Genomic DNA, 26751 nt, shown 5'->3' with positions numbered 1-26751 from the left:
ATAATCTACCATTAGACACCAAAACGCACAAATATCTAACATGGATCAAACCCTAGACCTCATTCATATCTCAAATTAATTGTAGAAATAGCTAGATCGGATGATAACGACTTCAAAAATGTAAAGAGCATTAAAAACGAGGCTAGGATGTACTTACAATCAAGCTTGGAAGTTGAACTAACCCGAGCTATGGTAACCTTTTAATTTTCAACACATGGAGAAGATGGACAAAAATTTTAGCTTTATTTTCCCTTTTTATTCATTTATTTACCAGATGACTAAAATGCCCTTAATGCATAACTTTGAAATTTCATCTATTCATGTCAATTTTTGTCCACTAACTTATCCAATGGTCTAATTACCAACTAAGGACCTATAATTTAAAATATTATAGCAATTGGACACCTTTAAGAAGTAGAACTCAACTTTTCCACTCATTACAATTTAGTCTTTTTTACTAAATTGAGTGCCCAAACGTCAAAATTTTCAAATGAAATTTTAACGAAATCATTCCAAGAAATTGTAAACTATGAAAATATAATAAAAAACAAGTTTTCCTACATTAGATTCGTGGTCTGAAAACCACTATTTCAACTAGCCCCAAAATCGGGTTGTTTTAGCTTTACGGTATCTTCATTCCCTTTTAGCTCACACTTTGACTAGTCGGAGAGAGAGCACTGGAGTCATTAGTACTCATGATGCATACTTTTTATGGAGCAGGGCCATCGGGCATATATTTAACTTGGCGTACTTCATTGCCTTAGCCTTCCGCCATTAGACTAACCACAACAAGAAGGGCCCCATCTGTTTAGGCCCTCATGTGACTCACCTTGCTCGACACTTCAATCTTCTCGACACATCAGAGTAGTTCTCTACACTTACCTTATTCGGCCAGATGTCCCCACAGGAAATCTCGAGCATGATTAATATGAGGATGATCGAGCGGCATCATGGAGTGGATCCTCCCCGGTATCCATTGTTTCATTTTGACACTCAAAATGAACCTAAGGACTTCACTGATGATGTTCCTCTCCATCACGAGGATCCACCATAGCCTCCACCTTCAAGTCACCGCCCTATTCTCTCTACTGTTACTTTAGCGGACCTCCCCGAGTGGTTCACTCACTTTGAGCAGTATTGCGTTTAAAGGTTCGACAATATTGATGTGACACTGCAGCAGATATGTTAGCATCTCCATTTCTCCTCTTCAGTGCTGACGACTCAAGACACTGACGTGTCTGATGATGAGGACCATTGAGTCCATTTGTTTTATTTTATTTTTTATTTTTATTTTTATTTTTATGTTTATTTTTATTTTCTTAGACTTATTTTGTTTTCATCTTTTGAAATATATTTAATTTTATGGTTGTTTCTAATCGAGTATAATCCCTTAATCCTCTTCACTACTTGTGTTTATTTTCTTAGTAGTTTGCTTAGAACCCTTCACTATTCTGGGATTTTATCCAATATTCAGGGCATTTTTAGTTTCCTCCCCCTTTTATGATATTCTAATTATATTGTATCTATGTTCGTACATTGAGGACAATGTACATCTTAAGTGTGGGGAGGTTATTTATAGAATTATTAGAAAATCCCTGAATTATGTCTTATGTTTTAGTAATTTTCTCATAATTCTATTAGAATGAATTTTTATCGATTTGTGGTTTTCATTGATAGGTTTTAGATTAAATTCATAGATATTTGTAAATTGGTTATTAAACTTTAAGACATGAGAGGATCAAGCATGACAAGTCTATTTTTAGAATTAAAAATTTTTAGGTTGTTTCTTTGAATTGAGGTATTACCTTGAAGTTTGAGATTTGCAAGTTTGACATCAAAAACCATAATTTGTGTGAGATTTTGAGCCTTTAGAGCATATATTTTTCTTGCTTATTTTTATTATTGGTTATGAGTGTATCAATATTGTTTTGTTATTCTAGAACTTGCTTCGATTATGCATATCGAGACCACACCTTTGATTTGATATACTGAGATGATAAAGGCACTTAGGTTTTAACCCACTTATCCCATAAAAAGCCTATATACATAATTAACCGTTAGTGAACCTTTTTAAGCCTAAAACACCATTTCTTGATTTACCCATTAATGTTAACCATAACTCATTTTTTTTACTTGTTGAGAATTTTTCTTGTTTTATTAATTCCCTTTTTGTCGAGATTTGATTTGGTTAATTTCCTAACTATGCTCTTTTTTTCAGTTGCTAAATTATTTCTTATTATTTATTGTTCTCATGATAGAAAAACAAAAAAAAAACAAAACAAAACAAAAAAAATACATATATAGTTATTATTATTTAGTTCTTTGTTAATTGAGCTTGAATAGTTAAATTCATATTTTAAAAAGAAGCTCGTGTTATCCTTGATAAGTTTCGATTGATGTAATTATTCAGCATTAGTTTATTTTCTAGTTTGGTAATTTATCAATTCGATCTCGATTTTAACCAACTTTTTTCAGCCTTTCTCCACACCCTTAACCTAAGCCCCATTACAACCTCTTAAAGACCTTTTGATTTGTGAATCATCTCACTTTATAGTGGTGGAGATTTGATTTTCATGCAAGCATGTGGTAATGACTTTTCATGTTTGACTATTGAGTGCTTATTTTTGAACCTTAAATACTTTGAGTGTTTTGAGTGAATCCTTAGTGAGGATGTCAATTTTTGTCGATTTGAATTAAAGGTAATTACTTAGATAAGGGGAAATACCTATATTTTCATGTATTAAAAAAATGCTCGACTTGGATTGTTTGAATCTTTAATGCTCTTTTAGTTGAATTATCAATGTATGATTATTTGTGAATTATTTCGAAACATTATTGATGGGAATTATAAGTTGAGAAAAATTAATTTTAATTGTGAGTTGAGGATTTTGCTTGAGGACAAGCAAACACGAATTTTGCTTGAGGACAAGCAAACGTTTAAGTGTGGGGATATTTTGTAACACCCCAAATCTGGCCCAGAAGTTAGGACCGAATCTGGCATGTCACATTGAAGTGTTTTTCAAAAACCATATTTTCATTAGAAACCCTTCTTATTTGAAACGTAGTACATTGAAAACTTATTAATTTTATTCCCAAAATTCCTTTTTGGGTTGCGGAAGCGAATTTTAAAAGTAATCGATTTACGAAAACGTGATGTTTAAATTGCGGAAGCTAATTTTAAAAGTAATCGATTTACGAAAACGTGATGTTTAAAAGTTAAGTTTCGAAAACGTAGTGTTTTGAAAATAGTTGTTGTTTTGGAAAACCGCGATCTACTTCTAACAATTATAAAACATAGTAGATAAAATCTCAAAGTTTAAAATAAAAACTAGAATTAAGAGAGGCCTTATTACAACCCAAATAATATAAAAAAATACGCAATAGTAAATAAACAAATCTGAAAACATAAGCAGTGTTGCCATCTCTAAGTCCCTCACAGCACCGATCCATCTATCGCTAAGGATTACCTGCACAGTTAATAAATGGGGTGAGTTTACGAAAACTCAGTGTGTATTCCCTCGGCATCCAAACAGTCAGTCAAAAATAGAATTTAGAACCAATCTGGGCTTGAGCCCTATTCAATAACAAAATAGTCCAATTCAGAATATATGTGGGCCAAAGCTAGGTTCATTAACATTTGGGTCTCAATATATCATAGTCTCAATTGGGCCTAGCCCATCTCAGAATCAATATCAATTAGGCCTAGCCCATATCAGAACTAGTATCAGTTGGGCCTAGCCCATTTCAATATCAAACCCATATGAATAATGCATGATAACCCATCCAACCCTGCACTTGCCTCTGTCCACCCTGCACTACTTGTGGGGAATAAATCACTAACACCATCCCTACACTTACAGTGTTAGCATCGGTTGCAGTACTAACTAGAGTCGCAGCAAATCTACTAATATCAGAATATGTGGCACAACCACCGATATGGTTTCTTTCTCCATAACAATATCCAATCCCAAGTAGAATGTCAAGTATGCAGAATGTCATGCACAAAATTAGTCATACAATTTAGGGACAAATCAATCAAATCCATAGTCTAAGTAGGTCATTTACCTATAAGGGCAAAACAATCATTTTACAAATTTTGGGGTCCCAGTACAAATTACGATCTCTTAGATGGTCTGCGTTCACCTCGAGCGACTCAAGTAACCTACATGGTTAAAACGGTGAAAATAGGCCCAAGGCCCATTACTCGGCCCAAGTGGGCCCACACACTCGTGTGGCCCATTTAGCCCAATTTCAGTCATGGCTATACGAACACCATAGCCCAGTTCATTATTTGTCACTTACGAAGATTATATCCGTGCGGGGCCCACAAGCCCATTGGGCCTACACAGCCTATTTTGGCCCATGAGGCCTAGAACAGCCCAAGTGCACGAGAACGCTCGTGGTGGCCTCTACAATCTATCGTCGCTGATTTTTGGGCACAATTTACCACACGAGTGATCGCACGCTCGTGAGGCCTCAAATGCTAAAGTTTCGACTTTTCTGCTTTTGCCGATTAACTATTGAGAGAGTGTTATTACACACCTTAAACGAAGTTGCGCAAATAGCCATCGAGTCCTAAGCCTAGACTCCACCAAAAATACTCCATTAGTCAAAACAATAGGATTAACATCCTCTTTCTACTCTTAACATAATTATTACACCAACACTTGCCTTACTTGCAAGAGTGAGATTAACCCTGAATGAACTGTTGACAAAGGCTGAATACCACTCCTTGACTGAATTGCATACAACCGAACTCAATTAACCTATATCAATATCGATCACATATAGATTTAACCAATATAATCACTTTCTGAAAATGTGAAACCGGTTGTGGAAATAAAGCAGTCATCCCTAATCCCGAAGTGAGAATCCAAAAGATAAAGGCAAGGTTCAGTACCCACACGCTCCTAGCCATAAACGGTAGTAAAAAGGTATAAGAGAGATTACTACACCATGAAAAGAAAAGAACAGAGTGGAAGACAAGCTCCTACCGGTTGCCCAATAATTAGTTGCAAAAGCTGGAAGCAGAGGTAGGAAAAAGAGTTATGCCACCACTATCACAGTACCAAAGGGTGAAAAGGTTATAAGATGAGAGAAGAGAAAAGAAGAAGTATTTAGTAAAGGATCAAAAGAAGGGAAGGATGATAAAAGATGTGGTTAACAAAAAAAATAGGTACAGAAAGAAAAGAGAGACAAGTTACTCGATCACCAACAAACTAGAAGAGGGAGGGGAAGATGGAGAAGTCGGCCAAAGATGAAACCAATAGTTAAAACCCGAAAGTGCAAAAAGTGACAGAACTAACTGGTAAAAGCTGCATAAGCAAAGTGCCAAAACCCGAAAGAAACCCCCTTCACAACACCATTTGACCACAAGAAAAACAATAGATCTTGAGCACCCTTAGCCGAATTTGTCATACACAAACCTCCCCATTCAGTTACAACTCTCCCAATTTCAATTTCCTTGATTTTCTCCACAAATCCCTCCTTAATTTACTCCAGCTTCCACCAATTCAAATTCAATTCAACAACCATGACCAGTTCAAACTTCACCCTTTTACCAAATCCACAACAACCTCAAGAGAGTTTCAATCCAATTCAACCACTTACCATCCCCATGTAGCAAAATAATTGTGTTTTTCTTGCAAGGAAATTCAAACCCAAGCCCCCCCTCAATAGCTCAACACGCCACTTGCCTCCTTGCCACAAGCTCTTTTGTGTCACAAGATATCCTCAATTAATTATAAGGTCTATAGGACAAAGTCTAAGTTCCTTTAAATAAAAACCAAAATAAATTGCAAGAGCCAAGACTTGAACCCAGGCTCCCTTGCAACCTTAATGACGCCACAACCACTAGACCACATGCTCCATTGTGTCATTTATTTAACACAATAATTTAAAAGGCCTACTTCCAAGCATCCAGGGTTTTATTCACTTAAAACCAAAATTTTTGCTAAAGCCCAGGTTTGAACCCAAGATTTCTCCAACACTTCTCAGGGCCATTAACCACCAGAGTAGACATTTAATTGTGTCATTCACTTGCACAACTACATTCCAACTCCTCTGATACGCGAAGCCTATTTCTTCTAAGCCCAAATTTGGGACGTTACATATTTGATAAGCTATAAAAGTAACATGTTTTTAATCCCATTCTTGATGCATTTTTGGATGATTTATTATGTAAATTAGTAAATTTGATGCTCCCAATCCTTTATATTCATATTTCTATACTTAGGTGAGCATATGGGAGTGAGACGAGCGGAAAATGGGCCAAAATCAGACAAAAAAGTTGTTTTCAGGATCCACACAACCTGGGCATTTCTACACAGGCTGGTCACACGCCCGTGTGAGCCACACGGGCTGTGCCAGCTCGTGTCGATTTCGCACCTTATTGTTTTTTCATGCGAAAAAAACCAAATTTTAGGTATTTTGAGCATTCTAAAGTTTATAAATACAAACTAGAAGAGGACCTAAAGGGACTTGCAGAGAAGAATGCCATCGATTCATTTCAGAAGCAGATCTCCTTCAAGATTAAAGATCTCCATTCAAATTCTTTAGAAGTTTTATTGGGTTTCTTTATGTCTTGTTGTTTTCCTAACTTTGAGATGGTGTTATTCCAGATTATGAACTAAAATCCCTAGATACCTAGGGAAGATGAAACCTTTATGAATCTTATTATTTGATTTCTGAATTACATGATAAATACTTGATTCTTGTTCTCAATTATGTATGCTTATTTCATGTTTTAATATTTTCAGGATATTAATTCATGCTTAATATGCTTATTTTAGTGGAGCAAAAGTCCCTATTTAAGAGTAGATCTAGCATAATTGAGTGGAGTTGCATGCAATCCTAGAAATAGGATGACATAAATCTACCGGATTAGAATCAAATCTAATAGGGGAAACCATAGATTGAGTTAATGCGATAATAGGGGTTTTAATTAGAAAGAGATTTCAATTAATCAACCTAGAGTCAGTTGTTCTTATTCTCGAAAGAGATATTAACATAATTTAGGAATTTCTATAGATCAAGGCGCAAGTGAATAAATCGTTTAATTCACATTTAGAATAATAAGTGAAGTCTAGGTGAATTCTTTCCTGGGTATTGTCTATCTCATAGGTTTTCTTCAAATATTTTCCTAATTCATTCTTTGTTGCGTTCTTAGTAATTAGTTAATTAATTTTAGATTAAAATCAATCCCATTAATTTTTCGGTTAAATAATACAAAAACAATCATTACCAGTACTTTTAGTCCTCATGGATATGATATTCCCGACTCACCATAGCTATACTATTATTCGATAGGTACAATAGCTTGTAATTTTAGTTAGTTTAGTGACCATCAGAGATATCACACTATCACAATTTATATATAATGGCATGTATAGCTTGTAATTTTAGTTAGTTCGAGAATCGGATAAACCGTAGCTCTAATACCAAGAAATGTAACACCCTAACACATATCCGTCTCTAGAATAGGGCTACAGAGCATTACCGGAGTTTACAAAACAAATACAATTAATTCATGTCTTTTACTATTCATATCCGAAACAAATCATAATTCAATCATGTTGCCCCTTAAATGGACCCTCGAGGTCCTATTTATACATTAGAAATAAGTCAGGGCTGAATCGAGAACTCAAACAATTTTTTCGAGAAATTTCAACATTTTTCTTAAGTGCAGGGGACACATACCCGTTTGGTCAAGCCATGTGGCTCACACGGCCAAGTGACTGGAAACACAAAAATTTACACACTTTTTCATACCCTTTTTAACTTAAATTCATGCGAATTCAGTTAAATTCTTGTCGAAAAATGATTAATTTTTATAAAATAATTAAAGTGCACTTAAAATATGAACATTTTAAATTTTAGTTAATTTCATAATTATTTTTGATGAATTTTGGTTATTTTCAATAGATTTGCACAAAGGGCGAAAAATGGCTTGGCAGACACTGCTAAAAGCACAAAACCGAGAAGCAATTTGAAGTATAGAGGCAAACTAAATTTCAGCCTAAGACGGTCCAAAATTATATTTATTTATTCAAAATATAATTAATTTTAATTTATATCCAATTTAATTTAGGTTAATAAATTATGATTAATTAATTATGAAAAAGTGGTCCGATTGAACCGAACCAAGTAAACCGAACTGGCCAAGAAAAGGACAGCCCCAAACCGTCCAAGTGCTGACCCAATTCAGCTCATTAGCTGATTATTTAAGCTGAAAAGAAGCCCTTGAAAACTTTTTCGAATTGCAATTAAACCCCTCCACAATTGGTGGCTTTGTAGATTTGCCCCAAGCCATTTTTAGCAAAGTTGAAGCCATCAACTTTGCCACATAAGAGGCTGGCCAAGGGATGGCTCTTTGGCTGCTATTTTTAGCAAATTTCATCTTCCACATTCAGCTATCAAAACCCCCCTTGGCTGATCATTCAACACATCCCTCATTCACATCTCTTCTCTCACAATTCTTCTCTCCTCTTTCTCTTTTTCTCTCATTTTTCCCATTCAAAGTTCCTTGCTCTTTTGCCAATTTCTTCCCTTGAGAAAGGATTCTTATTCAACCATTTTGGAGCATCAATTGAGTGTTCATAGCAGCCTTGATTAGTAAGGACAACAAAGAAGGGAACGGAGTAACTTAGTCAAGCCACTGAAAAACACCGGATTTGATTCTTGTTCCCTATCTCTTTAATTTTTGTTCTTTTTGTGATGAACATATCTATGAATATTTATGTTTTTGGAATGGCTAATTTAATCAGCTTAGCTTGAATTTAATTCGTGTTGGGTTGATTGCATTTTGTCCTCTTATATTATTAAAGTTGTGTCTATGCTGTTATAAGCCTCAGTAAAATGCTTGATTAAGTAAAATCATGCCTAGGTTATTCTTGCATTATAATTGTGAGGGAACTAATAAATTAATTTGTAATTAATGGACACAATACTTAATCAGTGCTTGTTTATTCTTCTAAGGTAGCTGAAGGTTAAATTAGCATTGTATCTGGCGATACACTTGCCTTGCATAATTTGCAATAATGACTAAACTATTTCAAGGTAAGGATACCTTGTTACCTCACATAGTCTTTTATGTTCTCATTAGATTTAATTAATCGTTTGAATTGACATAGGAATATGCAAAAGATTAGTTTAATTTAATGAGTGTGTATGTGCAATAGTATGCTTGCTTATTAGAATTTGTTTATTGATTGAATTGACATAGGGATATGTTAAGAGATGAATAGATTTGTGTAGGTAAGTATGTTCACAAGTTAGAAAATTACCGAGTTGACGTGAATTTATTCATAACAATATAAACATGAGTTTAATAATTCTAAGTTAAAGAAATGAATTAATCTAACACAATTATGTCATCTAAAATAAACTCGTATTTTGAAGTCGTGCATTTGAGATTTATTTCTTTAGTTTACTTAGTTTAAAATCTTAGTTTTTAATCACCCTCTTTAAGCAAAATATTTTTCTTCACCAAAGTGTTTTAAATTGCATTCATAAATAATTCTTTTCACAGCTCCTGTGGGTACGATAACTTGACATTTACTTGTCACTTTATTACTTGTTGCGATTGTGTACACTTGCACATTTCTGTCGTTCCAGTGACACACCCATGTCTTAAGCCGTGTGGGCATTCGATGTGAGGCACATGACTGTGTCCCAGCCTGTGTTCAAATTAGGGTAGCTACTGACTTGGTCACACAACCGGCCACACGTTTGTGTGCTAGGCCGTGTGGACAATTTAATTTCAAAAATAAGGTGCAGGATTCAAACGGCCAAAATGCACGCCCGTGTGTTGGGCCGTGTGTTTCACACGGCTGAGACACACGACCATGCCTTTGTCCTTGTGACCAATTCTGAGCATTTTGTTTCTCAATTTTTAAGATGCAGGGGACACACGGCCAAGCTTCATGTCCGTACGCATGGTCGTGTGTCACACACGGTTGAGACACACGCCCGTGTGTCTATCCGTGTGGACAAAATAAACCTATTTCCAAGCCTTATTTCTCACCCGAAATTTTCCTTGTACTTACATTAATACTTGTATTCAAATACCAACCAATTTAAAATGTTAAAACCAAGCCAACATTAACATTATATTTAATATATCATCACATGTATTCAAACTTACCTTTTTTAAAAAAAACATATATGTTTACCATAATTCAATCTAACCATATCAAGCACTCGGATATTAACCATATTATAACCTCAAGTATATATTCACTAAATATACCATTACTAGCCATTCCAATAGCTTGATTACAAATAACCATTTACATGCCAACATTGGCCAAATTAGCCAATACATGCCATTATACCAAAATAAGTTTGTTGTTTATACCAAAATGTGCTTAAGGATAGTGTGATGATGCTCCAACCAATTCAATCTTTACGAGCTTCCGAGCACAATAAAATAGAGACAAGAAAATCGAGTAAGCATTTTAAATGCTTAGTAAGTTCGCATAACAAGAATTTAACTGACCAATCGTGTACATCAAAATAAGTATACAAACATGCATCCAAATCATTACGGTTATTTGCCTAAACACATATGATCTCAAGAAACTTGTTAGTCATGTATATCATGTAAACATCAAAAATCAAAGATGAGCTCATCATGTAATAACTTTCATAAACATGTGCTTTTCAAATCATATTTCCATATAACATGTGCATTTCCATAATCAATCATATTAAGTTCAATTCAACCATGTCAAAACTATTCCCATTGATTTTGTTTGAAATATCGATGGATACAGATGTAGTACACTCAAAGTGTACAAAACTATAAACCGTCAACTCATATTCAGGGGTACCCAATTAGGGCACATAATCAATAAGCACTCTCTCAAGCCATATAACAGGATGCTCATGTGAGCCATGTAACAGGAAGTTTATCCGGGCTATATCAAGAAACTCATAAGAGTTTAGAACAGGAAGCTCATTGAGCTTAACAAGTAACTTTAAAGAGTTATTATCAGGGAGCCCGGGATAGCCATATAACAGGATGTTCAAGCGAGCCATGTCAGAAAGCTCAAGAAGAGCCTATATCAGGACACTCATAAAGAGCTGCGTTTGTGTCTGCAATATATGCAGGATCACAACCGATCATATAACAGGACGCTGACAAAGAACTATGGTGGTCCGCAACACATGCAGGATTACTACCGATCAAGATGCTCACAGGAACCATGTAACAGGAAGTATCGAGACGGCTTATAACAAGATGCTCTTTCAAGCTAAGGTGTGTCTGCAACATATGCAAGACCACAACCAATCGGGAAATCTTATATCCATTGAATTTCATCTATTCGAATGGGACTTATACTTATCAATCACTATCAGGCATGTAATTAATTTTATACATTGAACATTTATACAATTACACATATTCAACATTCAATTCCAAGCACATTAATATACATAATCTAGTTACACGAACTTACCTTGTCACTTGTTCGTATACAGAAATCTACTAATCTGACACTTTTTCTTTCCCTCGATCTAATTTCATATTTGAGTTATCTGGATCTATATAAATGAATTTAACTTCAATTTAATCCATTTCATACTCAATTTAATTCAATTCAAATCTAAAGAAAAATTACCATTTACCCTTATACTTTTCAAAAATGTTGATTTCGTCCCTAGGCTTAGAAAATGAAATTCTTGCAACTTATTCCTTATTCCAAGCCTAACCAATTTTTACATATAACATTTACAGCAAATATATTTCATAAAAATAAAAAATTTTCCATGAATTTTACATCTTTACAATTTAGTCTCTAAATCACAATTTCATGGAAATTCACTTTACAAAAGTTGTTTATCTATCAACAACCTTTCATTTTCTACCATAAATTTTAAATTTTCAGCATATTCATCCATGGAAAAATATCAATTCTTTAATATCTTTTCATTGATCCCTAAAATAGATAGACTAGGTTATTCTAATCTCAAAAATATAAAAATTACTAAAAATGGGACAAGAATACTTACCCAATTATGCTTACGTATTTTTTTTCTCTTTCCTAGGGTTTCCAAAGAATTTCGAGGATTAAGATGATGAAATAAGATGATATTAGGCTATTATCATCTTTATTTATTCCAAATTCCAATTTAGTCCTTTTCTTTTTCTAAATTTCTATGGATGAATCATCAAAAATATCTACTAACTTCTTTTAATGGTCTAATTACCATATATGGACCTTCCATTGCTATTTGATACTTTTAGCTACTAGAACTCAACTTTTTCATTTTATGCAATTTGGTCCTTTTTATAATTAAACATGAAATCAATAAAATTTTCTTATCAAAATTTTCATACGTCGTTCTTATCATGATACAAACCATGCAATAATTTTAAAATAAATTTCTTTCTAACTTAGATTTGTGGTCCTGAAACCACTATTCCGATTTCACTGAAAATCGACTGTTACAAGTTATTTCATGCCACATTTTAATGAATTTATTCTTTTATTTGAATTTTTCTTTTCGACGCTGTATTCTTTCACTGTGTCATATTGATAATTGTTTCCTTCACTGACTGTAGATGCAAGGTGTTGTTAACTTCTTTGGCTGAATATCTGTTCTGATAGACCAAAATATGCAAGCATTCCATATGTTTATGTATGTTTTTCTACAAGTGCTTCTTTCTTTATATTTATCTCTATAGATATTTAATTTGTAGTAGATTTTCATAAGCAATATTTGAATCAAGGAGTTGTGTCTTTTAGAGAGTGAAATTTGTAAGATGTAGATTCATGGCATTGTTATATGCAGCTTTTTGATCGTACAGGACTATTGTATGGGGAAATAGCTAGATTTGTGTTAAAATTGGTCACTATCAAAACAAAACCCCTGAAAGATGAATTAACAGGACCCAGCGGAGTTCTTGGACCCCATAACCATCATGGGAATCAAAACTATATTGATGCTTCAAAGGCTGATCCAAGTGCTGCATGGGACAATTTATGGGGATAAAACATTAGTGCTTAGTTTGCTACTCAATTTCTATCAAACAATTCTAAGTAAATTGACCAGAAATCAGAAAAGGTTTATTGAGGGCGGAGATGAGACGAATCCAACTACTTGTGTCAAGGGCTAGATCTTTCTTCTCACGATCCGTGCAGCCTTAAGTGATCCGTTCATCCAAACTCTCCTAAGTCAGCCTTTACTCAAGTGAGGATTCCTTAAGAACTCCTCCAACGCACCAATTTGTATAGCGGAAGCAAACTATGTCAAAAGAAGCCAGAAAGAACAACAGAAAAAATGCATGAGAGGTGTTTGAGTAAATGTTCTCTCCATATTCTCTTATTCACAAAGAATAATGAAACAATGAATAGAGTGAGTACAAATGAGGGAGAAACTCCCTATTTATAGTTGAGCTCCCCCAAAACTGACGGCCAAGATTACATTACATCGACGGATGAGATTAGCCCCGTGACAAGTGGTATCTAAGTTATTGGTTGCGAAGGCACCGTTAGGATGTCGAAAGAAGTTGTCAGTCAAAATGAACCAATGGAGACCCGTGGAAGGGCCAGAAAAGTGAGTCAATTAAGGGACTTGTTGAAGCTTTGGAGGGTTGATTCGTCACTCTTGAGGAGTCTATAGGGGATTTCAAGAAGAGGATCAATTATGTCGATGATAGACTCACTGATGGGTTGTAATCGATAAAGGAGCAACTTAGGGAATATATGTGGGATACTATCGGTTCCTCAGAGAATAAGTTGGCTAGGAAGGATGATGCTCTCGAGGCTATTGTGACACCCTTTACCCATGTCCGACGCTGGGATAGGATATGATGCATTTTCGGACTTGAACATACACAACTATGTAAAGCTAGGCCAAAAAATTTCGTTCAAATTTAAAATTTATTCAAAATCATGCATATCATCCCTTAAATGGGCCTACGAGACCCAAGACATTCATTGGGAGAGATTCGGGACTAAACCATGAACTTTAGAAAAGTATTAATAAACCAAGGTCACACACCCGTGTGGATACAAGGACACGCCCATGTGCCCTAGGCACACTCGTGTCCTCAGGCCGTGTAACTCTCTGTTTATTACTTAGCATCAATTAAGGGTCACACGCCCATTTGCTAGCCTGTGTGGTGAATTTAATTTTTGCATTTAACGTGTTCACACAGCCTGGGTACACGCCCATGTCCTAAGGTTGTGTCCTCCACACGGTTGAGACACATGGCTGTGTCTCTGCCCGTGTGTTTACTACCATGCATACTAACTTGAAAAGTTAGGGAACAGGGGATACACGACCGGACAACACGCCCATGGGGCTGACCGTGTGTCACACACGGTCCAGACATACGCCAGTGTGTCTACCTGTGTGGACAAATTTTGAGGCTATTTACCAAGTCCTCTTGTCACCCATAACAACACAAACATATTCACATGTAAATGGTGATAGATTAGGCAATGGTTGGGTTATTTCAACCTCTAAAACTTTACGTCATGCATGACATTCACATATCAAAGAATTCGTGTTTATCACTCCCCACTTGACAAGTTCAGTCATTTCATTTTGTTTACCTTGTTCATATAATGACTATGCTAATTGGTATCATTTATCCATTAAGCATGAATTTCACATTTTTATAAACCATCTGGCACACACCACAAAAGTAATAACACACCTCATGCATATAACAGTATTTAAGGATTACAACCCAATAATCAATATGAACCATATTTCATGGCCATATACAAATTTGGAGTAATATACCAAAAAGGAGCCATCACCTTGGCTAACAAAGATGACACATATAACAAAATGCTAAGACCCCTATATATGCAATACTTAAAAGCATTTAACAAAATATACCCCAAAAGATTTGTTGATAGTGTGACTCGAGTTCTGTAATAGTCCGGTTTAGACCCTAGTCGAAAAAGTGGTTTCGAGACCACAAATTTGAGTTAAAAAAATATTTTAAATATTAATTTTTGTGCTTATGGTATGTGAATTCGCATGTGTGAAAGTTTCATATGAAAATTTATTTATTTGTGTGCTGAATTAGATAAACAGGACCTAATCGTAAAAATGCAAAAGTAGCTTCCTATATTTTAAAGGTATCTATTTGTCATGGCTTTATAAAGCAAGGGTCTTTATGTGGTTATTAGCCCATTGAAAAGATTAATGGACATAAATGGACATTTGGTAATGGTTTAATTATGTTATAAAATAAGGACAAAATGGGAAATTGATTAATATGTTAATATTAATCAAAACAAATCAAAATTTTGCCATTTTATTCATCTTTTTCTATCAAAAATAGAAGAGAAGAAAAAGGTTTTAAGCTTCATTTCATTCAGCGATTGATTTCCTTAATTAAGGTATGGATTTTGTTTGGTTTTTGATAATTTCTACGTTTTTGTGATTGTTGCTTTGGGTTTTACTAAGCCCATGCCTTAACTTCTGAATTTGATTATTATTTTGAAATGTTCCATTGATGAAATTGTGAGTTTTTTTATGTTAATTTTTGAGAAATAAAAGATATATGTTGGATTGATATATTTTGTCTTTGAATTTTTGGTGATTTTGAGTAAAATGGACTAAATTGTGAAATTTGCAAATTGAAGGACTAAAATGTGAAATAAATGAAATGTGTGGGCAAGTATGAGTACTATGAGAATTCATCCAAGCATGAGTTTATGGAAACTATGTGTATTTTTTGATTTTGTGAATTAGGAACCAAAGTGTCAAAATGTAAAAATGTGAGGGCTAGTTTGCAAAATACCCTAAATAAATGTTTATGGATTGATTTGAATTATTTGGTGAATAAAAGGGTTAATTTTGAATACATATAGATCAAGAAAAGAGGAATTCAGATTTAGACCGAGGAAAGTCGAAGGTTATAGAGTAAACAATCCGAGTCGGCAATTCCGAATACGAGGTAAGTTCGTACGGAATAAATGAAATTATAGTCATCTTTTAAACTTTGAGAACTATTAAGTGTCTATTAGATGATGATGTTTTGTATTATATAAAATGTTGGTTATATTTAATACAAGCTTACTAAGCTTTTGAAAGCTTACTTTGTGTGTGTTTTCATTGTTTTATAGATATTGAAGCTATTGTGATCTCGGGGATCGTTGAGGATTGTCACCACACTATCGAACCTTGTTTTGGTACTTTTGAAATGTATATATTAAAGTATGGCATGTATAGGCTAGAAGTGTTTGGATTATGATTTGTGATGTATATATTTAGCCATGTGATATGGCTAGCTTGTGTTTAAACTTGTGGTTGGGAATATTATATGGTATGTTTTGAATGACCAAAAGAAATGGTCAATGTTGATAAGTTTTGGTAAGTTTTGAGCATGAGATTGAATGATGTATTTAGTTTAGATTTGTTATGATTTGGTTGATGAATTGAGTTGGGAATGTGGTTGGCAATGATATGTCATGAATGGCTTATGTTTTGGTTGTGAATTAGTTATAAATGTTTTGCAAATATACTTAGTTTGGTGCTTGTAGGTTTGACCCAATTGGGGCGGCAAGTTGGCTATTCAAATGACCTATTTTTGTCCACACGGGCAGAGACATAGGTGTGTGTCTCAGCTGTGTTTGACACACGGTCGCGTTACACAGCCATGTGCCCCCTAGGGTACCCTACGAATTAAAGTTAGTATACCCTCCAGTTTTGACACGGCCTAGACACACAGGCGTGCCTATTGGTCGTGTGTGTCACATGGGCTGGCACACAGACGTGTGGTCGGCCGTGTGGCCAAGTCAGTAGCCTCCTTAATTTTCACACAGCCTGGCATACGGTCGTGTGTTGAGGCCATGTGGACAAGTCAGTATGTATGCTCTGTTTCTCCATGGCTTAGACACACGGGTGTGTCTAATGTCGTGTGAGGCACACAGGCTGTTTACACGGGTGTGTGACCTTTAAAAAGTTGAAAATTTTTCTAAGTTTTGAAACTTTCATATGTTATCAATTTGGTCTCGAATGCATGATTTAGACTTTGTATGCTCGTTTAAAATTCATATTGAATATGAATGACTTATATTATTGATATGAGATGGTATTTGATATATAATTGTTTTGAACTGAGTTATAAGCTCAGTAATGCCTCTTAATCTATTCCAGCGATGGTTACGAATGTGTTACAAGCTCCGACTTCCACGAACCCTGAGCTAGCTTGGCGATGCTAAAAGAAAAGGGAAAGGAGAGAAGGGTAAGTACATGGCTTAGTAAGTTGCATGTAAATGATAAACAACAGAAGTCAACATATTCATGGATTAAACATATTATCAATTATCACCACAATATCATACTACACACATGAACGTAGTCAAAATTGACACTAAATATCATTAAATATCAAGCTTATCTTACTCCTTTCTACTCATGTTAAATTTCCCATCATGAATCGAGTTCAATACTCATGAGGTTTACGTACATACCTATACCATACATTCTTACTCATATCACTCTACTTCTTAACCCAACATCTTGAATGGCTCGTTGAACCACCAGAATACTAAAGGACACTCGGGATCATCATACACTAAATAAAGTACCAATGCCATGTCCCCGACATGGTTTTAGATGACTCTACATATCATTGCTGATGCCATGTCCCAGACATGGTCTTACACTGGCACACATATCATTGCCGATGCCATGCCCCAAACATGGTCTTACATAGGCACATGTATCACCGCCGATGCCATGTCCCAGACCTGGTCTTCCACAGGCACATTTATCATCGCCGATGCCATGTCCCAGACATGGTCTTACACAGGCACATATATCATCGCCGATACCATGTCCTAGACATGGTCTTACACAGAATCTCATTTAGCACGGTGTCATAACATCCAAGTCCTAAGTATTCCTTTGGGTCACTCGGGCTTCCGAGACAATAGGACATCACTAAACTTCCATTGGATCATCACAAGTCAATTTCATTAAAGCATACATACATGTATCATGTAATGTCAAATATTAAACACGTAACATTGGAGTTGTTGAATTACTTACACACAACTTACCTAGGTGCAAAATATGACAATTTGCAATTTAGTCCACAACCTTGCCTTTTCCTCAATCAAGGTCTATCCCTCGTCCCTCTTGATCTATAATAGCACATTTAGTTTATTTAATACACGCATTATTCATTTCAGTCCAAAAATCACGATATGGAAAAATTATAATTTTGCCCCTAAAATTTTATAAAATTACAAAATTGCCCCTAGGCTCGTAAAATGAAAAGTACCCATTTTTCTCATTATTCAAGCCTAGCCGAATCATTGTCCCTTTTATATCAACCCAAAATTTTCATTTATTTCACACATTTACACATAGTTTCTATAACTTTTACAATTAGGTCCTTTTTATCAATTTCACCAAAAACAACTTAGTAAAAGTTGTTTATCACACCTCAAACCTTCATATTCTTCCATTAGACATCAAAGCACAAGCATGTCATTCATGGGTATGTTTTTGAACATGAACCCTAGCTCAAATTAAGGGTAGAAATAGCTAAATCGAGCTACAAGGATTTCAAAAATATAAAGAATATTAAAAACGGGGCTAGGATGCGCTTACTTTGAGCTTGAAAGATGAAAGAAACCCTAGCTATGGCTTCTTGTGAGATTTAGCCAACGAGGATGAAGATGGACACAAATTTTGACTATTTTTCCCTTTTAATTCTTTTATTAACTAATGAACCGCCCTTCCATTATAACTTTGATATTTTATCCCTTTTATGTCTATTTTTGTCCATAATGACATATAATGGTCTAATTTCCAAATAAGGACTTCAAATTTAATCACAATTAAGCCCTTAAATCAACTAGAACACATGTTTTTCACTTATTGCAATTTAGTCCTAATAACTCAATTAGACACTTTATCGGTAAAATTTCTCATCGATATTTTCACAAAGGCATGCATATATATAATGGACCTCATAACATCCATAAAATAATTATTTCTACTTCATATTTGTGGTCTCGAAACCACTTTTTGACTAGGCCCTAATTCGGGATGTTACAGATATGGTGACAGCTTTGAAGGAAGAGATCAATGACTCAAGATTTTCAAGGCTACCATAGGTAATGGAATGTTAGCTTCGAAACCGAAGCAACAAGCAATAGATGTGCCCAAATCGAAAGCGTTTAAGGGGGCAAGGTTTGCAAGTGAGGTGGGCAACTTTCTTTAGGCCATGGAGCAATACTTCCGTGCGATGAGCATTGAGGATGATACCACAAAGGTAAATATTATTGCTATGTATTTTATTGATGTTGCTTTATTATGGTGGCGACGTAGGTCCACAGATGTAAGACATTATAGGACTGAGATTGGGACTTAGGAGGAGTTCCAAAAGGAATTCAAAACATAGTTTTATCCCGAGTATACAAAGGATAAAGCTCGAGCAAAGTTATGATGGCTTACACAACGAGGCACGGTTAGGGAGTATGTACGAGAGTTCAGTGAACTCATGCTCCAAATTTCTGATTTGAGTGAAAATGAAGCATTTTTCTCCTTCACGGATAGGTTGAAACTATAGGCAAAGCAAGAGTTACAATGCTGAGGAGTTCAAGAACTTACCAACGCTATAATGGTAGGGAAGTCCTTAGTGGAACTTGTTTCAAGAAGAGACAAGTTTGAATCTTCAAAGCCGAGCGGGAGGGGCAATGGTGGGTACCATGAGGAGGATGAAGAGGAACATAGCGATGATGGCAAAGGTAGTAGTAGCGACGGTGGTAATGGGAATCCACAAAATGGGAAGTGAAAACCTAATAGCCCAAAAGAGAAGAGGGGGAAGTTGAGATGCTACCTTTGTAAGGGACCGCATATGAAGAAGGACTACCCAAAGGTATCTTCTTTTTCGACTATCAAGAGGAATGATGAGCCAAAAGAGGCAAAGTCTGTTGAGAGAAACACATCGAAGGTCAATTTGATAGTGCTCATTTCTAAGAAAAGGGATGGCAATGAAGGGTTGATGTTGGTAGATATCAATATTGCAAGTTAGAAGAGAAGCGCTCTTGTTGATACGGGAGCATCGAACTAGTTCATATCAGAAAAGGCTATGAAGAAACTTGTTCTCTCGATTAGGAAATTGAATAAGAAGATTAAGACAGAAAATTCTAAGGAGGCCTTAACTGTGGGAGTAGTTTAAAATGTGGAGCTACAAATCAACGAATGAAAAGGCAAGGAAGAATTTGACATAATCCAATTAGATGGTTACAATTATGTGCTTGGCTTAAACTTTCTTGACATGATTCAGGTAGCTCTGTATCCGTGGGCTAATCAAATTCATATTGTCACCGGTCCGTTATAAAAAATTATTGTGCCGGTGTATCGGGATATAAAGGTTGGGACAAAGGTATTGACGTCAATCCAACTAGTCGAGGATGTTTCGTACAGGAGGAACATTGACTCAATAGAATGGAATGCTATGAAAGCCCCTTCAAAAGCATTAGTGGCTCAACAAATCGATATAAAGCATGTAGAAATGACTGTGGAGCCGATATCTTTAGGAAAGGTGGGTTGTGCATTAGACTCTAAGGAAAAAAGAGCAATGCATAAGCAGTCGGGATGAGTAAATGCTACGAGTAAGGTACATTGCAAACACTTTGATACTTTTTTGAATTCTAACTTGTTAAATTGGCAAGGTCGTAGGGGCCTTTCAAAGTTCATAAGGAGGCCAAGGGACTATAGGCAATACAAAGCCAAGGTGTGAGAATCACGGGGTTTCAAAGTGAGCAAGTCAAATTTGGGCATGTTAAAGTGGAGACTTCTTGCCACCAAGATGTACCAACGAGTGAGATGAATCAAGTTAAGAGGCAACAGAAGCCGATGCAAAGGTTTTGAAGGAGGGGACAACTCGATCGCAAGACAAGTCGAGAATAAGCCAAGGCAACAAGAGAGTTCCAAGGTGAATCAAGTCAGTGCCATTTAAAAGTTGCAACGAGGGCATTACGAAAATGGGTGGGGGAGAATGTCACGGGCCAAAGTACAAAGCCCGTGACCATGGCACAAGATGCGCCCCATGGGAGTCTAGCGATAAGATGGGGAACATTTAGCCCACGAGAACTGGCCCGATTCAAAGAACTATTGGAGAAGCCTATCAGATTGAAGCCTGGTTGGCCCGATAATGAAGACATGGCAACTTAGGCTATCTTGATAAGTATGGGAACTAATCTTTAAAGATTGATAGGGAATCATATCTTGTAAAGATTACATTTAATTTGATTTAATGTAATCTTGTAAATCCCTAAAATCAATGGATAGGCTAATCTCGTCCGTCGATGTAACTTAATCTTGTTCACCAATTCTGGGGGAGCTCAACTATAAATAGAGAGCCTCCCCCCTCACTTGTAAATCATTCCATTGTATGTTGAATTCTTAAGAGTAATAGAATTCTTAGAGCATTTACTCAAACACCTTTCTTTCATTCTTTTCTGTAGCTTTCTATTGTTCTTTGTGGCTTCTTTTAGCATAGTTTTCTTCTGCTATACAAATTGGTGCCTTAGAGGAGTACTAAAGGAATCCTCACTTGAGTAAAGGCTAACTTGGGAGAGTTAGGAATGAACAAATCGCCTAAGGTCGCACAGATCGGAAAACAAAAGATCTAGCTCCGTTACACTTGCACCTGTTTGACTCACCGATCTTGATGGTGGTGCTGATCTAAATAAACATTTATGGCTGGATTTTCTACAAGGTTTTAGGAATTCCCATGGTGTTTAGACAGATGAGACATAGTAATAGCCATTAAATGTGGAGTCATAGTGATTTATTATTGAAAATGAATTTAGTGTTGCTACTTGTCTTGATATTTCTTATAAGACAGAGAAAAAAATTGTAGAAGATGATTATATGAATAATAATATTGATCACTTCGCTTAATAAGCATTGAACTGGATTTTCTAGTAAATATGCAAAGTTCTTTCAAGGACTTGTTGAAATATTTCTCGCCAAGCTATTTATTTCTGTTTTTTTTTCTAATATATATTTAGAGAGTAATGCCTAAAACTAAATAAGTTTCAAATCAGAGTTGATTGTTGAGTAAAGGAAAATAACAACAATAAGCAAACTCAATATTGCAAAACCCAGAATCAGATCCTAGACAATCACCAAAAAGAAAATATATACAGTAGACTCATTTGCCAAACACAAATTTTAATCAAGGTGTTTCCCATCTCAACTAAATTTCAATGTTAATTTCCTTTAAATTGACTTGTGTTAGAAGTGACCTTATCAATCAAAACTGAAAACTACTGATCTTTTGTAATTTGATACGTCAAATTAGACTCTGTAAAACACTCGGGGAGTTTACTGCCAAGCAATTTAAGAGTCTTTTACAAACTTTTGTTGACTTTTAGTTTTTGTCATTAATAATTGTTTTTGAGTTTTTCTCTTTTTGAGACCCAAATTGGCAAAATGGTGTCATGGGAAACCTAATGATGTGTTCAAGTTGTGGTAAGGAGACGATAATGGCTCGACCTTGAAGAAAACAATATTCAATGTGGGTGTCACAACATTGATGTCATGGAAGTCACGACACTAAATCCTTTACCTCGAAGGTGCAAGACTTCATCGAGAAATCAATCTAGGAGAAAATTATTAATAGAGTTGCAATAATAAGGGTGTGGTGTCGCGACATCAATCCCAAAGTTGCAACACCGAGCTCCAAGTCACAATACCACTGGAGGTTGTTGAAGTGGAGAAATCATGGGCACCAACAGGGATATCGTGACACTAGTCAATGGATGTTGCAACATCAAGAACCCTTAAAGCCACACTTGTGCCACTATCGAGGGTGTCGTAACATTGAAGCCTGGATGTCATGACACCGCTGCCTAATGGGGTGAAAATTGATGTAGGGCTAGTCTTTTATAAAAAACCAGTCCAAGTCAACACACATTTTAAGGGAAATTTTGTTAATGTTAGGGTTGAATTTCTCAACTATTTAAATACACTTTTTGGTTGCCAACTAAAGGATCCATCTTATCTTTCATCTTTTTATCTTAATTATTAGTTTCCTTCTTCATTTTAGGTTTAGGTTATTAATTTTTATGAGCTTAGTTGGTGTGGTTGGTATTTTAGTTAATTTTTACTGTAGCTTCTTACTTCCTTAACGATTTAGTACTCAAGTTTGTATTTCGATTTCTATTCCAATCCTTCAATGTATTTCAATTATATTTACTTTCCAGAGCATAAAAATCTTAACTTTAATTGTATTTCCACCTCTATTGTTGTTGTCATCATCTTCTTTAAAGCACCTTTCAAGAAATTCCTAAGCTTTCTCTAACCTTACTCTTGTATTTGTTTATAGTCTACTTGAGTATGTGTTTGACTGTTATTTGCATGATGATGATGAACTAAATCTATGGTGATTGGTTTATGGAAATGTTGCTTGGTTCGTTTTTGGTAAAGTGACTAAATCGTAAAAATTAGCCTAAATTGAATAAACTCCAAAACATAGAATTGACAACTCTAGGTGAATATTTAGATAGGTGAGATCGAGAAGAGAACCTATCGAGAACCAATTTAGTTTTCTCGAGTTAGTTTGGTAAAGTTGAGAGATAAAACAAACTAAATCTTCTAATTTGGTAAAATGGTGATCGAGGGGTAAAATTGAACCAATTAGAAGTTTAAGCCTTTTAGATCCCTAGTCCAAAAACTAATCAACAACATGGAAGTTAATCAACCACTTGTGTTCATTGAATAATTAATTGTGCGATTTTAACTATTTTGCAATTTAGCCCATTTTAGTGTTAGATAATTAATTAGTGTAATTACTCATTGAATATGATTTTCCATAATATGATATTTAGCAAGTAGTTAGCTAGACTTCCTCTTTGTATGCTTTTCCACATTAATAACTTTGTCCCCGAACTCCCTTGGTTTCGATCTTTGGTATACTTGAAGTGTTCTATTGTAACACTTAAAAATATTACAACTAATCTATCACACTTGCAATACGCCGCTAGATTTTTTATTGTATTTGTGTTGATTCATATACTTGGTGCACATATGCAAGGGCACGGTCAACTACCTTGAGTTGAGCTGTACAAATGTAGGCACCAATAGCTTTTTCTTGATCATCATATTCAAAAGCTATCCCAATCAGGCCCTATAGACATTACTTCTTCAATCTTGATCCCAACATTGCTTTTATACAATTTAAACAACTCTACTACCATTTTTTATAATCTACGATTTTGGTTCATGTACAAAATTGACAACCATTTATAGCCATTTCTTAGAGCTTGCAAACTTTAGTCACATAAATTGTAGCAGCGGTTCACATGAAGCTTCTCTAAGGGTGCCTTTGTATTGGCAATGAGATTATGTAACACCCCTAACCCATATCCGTCACCGAAACAGGGTTATGGAGCATTACCAAACAAATGGAATAGTAAATCATTCAAATCATACATTAATACAAACATAATCGAATTTCATTCAAATACATTCATAATGTCCCTTAATTTAGCCCTTGAGGCCCTAAAAATACTATAGAAATAGTTCGGGACTAAATCAAAAACATTAGGAAATTTTAGGAAAAAGTTGAAAATTTTGGGATGTAGGGTCACACGGCCATGTTGCCAGGCAGTGTAACTGTGACACCTCTAAAGTGACCCTAGTCGGAAAGCGGTCTCGGGATTGCTAGACCGAGTCACCAAATTATTTGAATGTGATAATTATTGCCTAAAATATGTGAATATAAATGTGTGAAAGTTTTAAGCTTCGATTTAGTTAATTGCATGTGAATTTAGTTGATAGGACTTATGTGAGAAAATTTAGAAATGTGCTAGGCAAATGCAAGTGGCCTAATAGTGCATGTAATCAAAGGGGTGGACTTGCATGTCAATTTCCCCCCATTTAAGTACTAGTGGCCGGCCATGACAAGGGATGATGGGCAAAACATGTCATGAAACATGTTGTGTTAATGGAAAAATAAAATAAGAAGCATGGGCAAAACATGTCATGAAACATGTTGTGTTAATGGAAGAATAAAATAAGAAGCATGGGCAATAAACTAATAAGAAATTGAAGGAAGAAAACAAAGAGAAAAAAATGTGTTCATCATTCTCATGCATGACCAAAAAAAAAAGAAGAGAAAAGCTCTCATGTTGTTCTTGGCCGAATAGGAGAAAGAAAAAGAAGGAAAAAGAGCTTTGAGGAAATCGGCTATGGTGGTCTAATAGACTAAGGTATGTTTGATGATGTTCCATGAGATGCATGCATGTTTTAGTAGTTAGCTTGAGTTCTAAATAGCCCATGGTTCAAATCTGTACTATGTCATGGAGATGATATTCGGCCATAAGCTAGCAAAATGAGACTTTAATGAGTTAAATTTGTTTGAATTAAGCTCAAGAGCAAAGGGGAACTAAATCCGATAAAGGGAAGGAAAAAGTGGTCGAATAGCCGCCGAAATCGTTCGACAACATGCGAGGTAAGTTTTAAGTGATTAAACGTTGAGTAAATTCAATCATAATAGGACATAATGAGTTGATTTAATAAGATATGATGTGGCCATGATATGTCTTAAACTCAAATGGTAAGTTCATATGTGTTTGGACTTGGAAATTTAAGAGCAAATTGTAATAATTTGCTTTGGACAGCAGCAGTAATGTGATTTTAGAAAATCACTATAAATTGTTGGTGTGGAATTATAGGCTGAATAAAATATGTAATCAAGGCTTAATTAGTCTAGTTTCTTATAAAAGAGACCTTGTGAGCAAAGAAATTTCCTATAAAGAGATATTTAAAGTTGTGTGAGATGGTGTTAGAATGACTCCGAAATCCCCTGTTCTATTTTTAGAAAATCATTATAAATTGTACAAAAATGGTTATAAGATAAAATTTATATGCTTAGACTCCTTAATGAGTCTAGTTTCAAATGAAATCAAATACAAAACATTTTGAATTCCGTAAAATGAGAAATTTGATTCGTAGTGAAGAGTGGTCAGATTAGTCAAACAGTGAAACAGGGGAAACTTTAAGAAAAATCTGGTATTGATTGGCCAAACCTAAAATTCTGGAAATTTTATGGATGGAAGATATACGAGTCTATATTCAGGAAAAATTAACGGCAAGTGATTTGGAGTTTTGTAACTCCGGTTATAAATAATTTAGTGACCATTGCTCAGGAAAACAGCTCGTAGTGAATATGTGATTTTGTTGTAAACATGGATAAAACTTGTTTTAGTTGCTCATAAGCTATTGATTAAACCCATACTTGAATTCTAAATCATGATATTGTAAGCTTATGAGTATTCGAATATGAAATGATAGTATGGCGTAAAATTGAATTATTCATTGGAAAGTGATGGATGTAGATTCGGCCAAGACCAAGTCTGTACATGATAGTATATGTGGTATGTGAAGTATATTTGAATGAATGTGAAAGTGTATATATATGTGATAAGGCCTAATGGCCGATGTGATGAATGTGAAAGTGTATATATGTGATAAGGCCAAATGGCCAATGTGATGAATGTGAAAGTGTATATATATATGTGATAAGGCCTAATGGCCAATGTGATGAATGTGAAAGTGTATATATATGTGATAAGGCCGAATGGCCAATGTGATGAATGTGAAAGTGTATATATATATGTTATAAGGCCTAATGGCCAATGTGATGAATGTGAAAGTGTATATATATGTGATAAGGCCTAATGGCCAATGTGATGAATGTGAAAGTGTATATATATATGTGATAAGGCCGAATGGCCAATGTGATGA

The 26751-nt window shown here is 35.2% G+C and overlaps 1 pseudogene; it reads left to right on the top strand.

Moving 5' to 3' along the window:
• The window catches only part of LOC107938166 (peroxisomal membrane protein 13-like), a 51173-nt pseudogene extending 38174 nt beyond the window's left edge, over window positions 1-12999 (top strand).
• Window positions 13000-26751: the final 13752 nt, after the last annotated feature.

This window comes from Gossypium hirsutum, chromosome A07 (assembly GCF_007990345.1).
Source record: "Gossypium hirsutum isolate 1008001.06 chromosome A07, Gossypium_hirsutum_v2.1, whole genome shotgun sequence".
NCBI lineage: Eukaryota > Viridiplantae > Streptophyta > Magnoliopsida > Malvales > Malvaceae > Gossypium > Gossypium hirsutum.
This window is presented reverse-complemented; position numbering and strand designations above follow the sequence as displayed.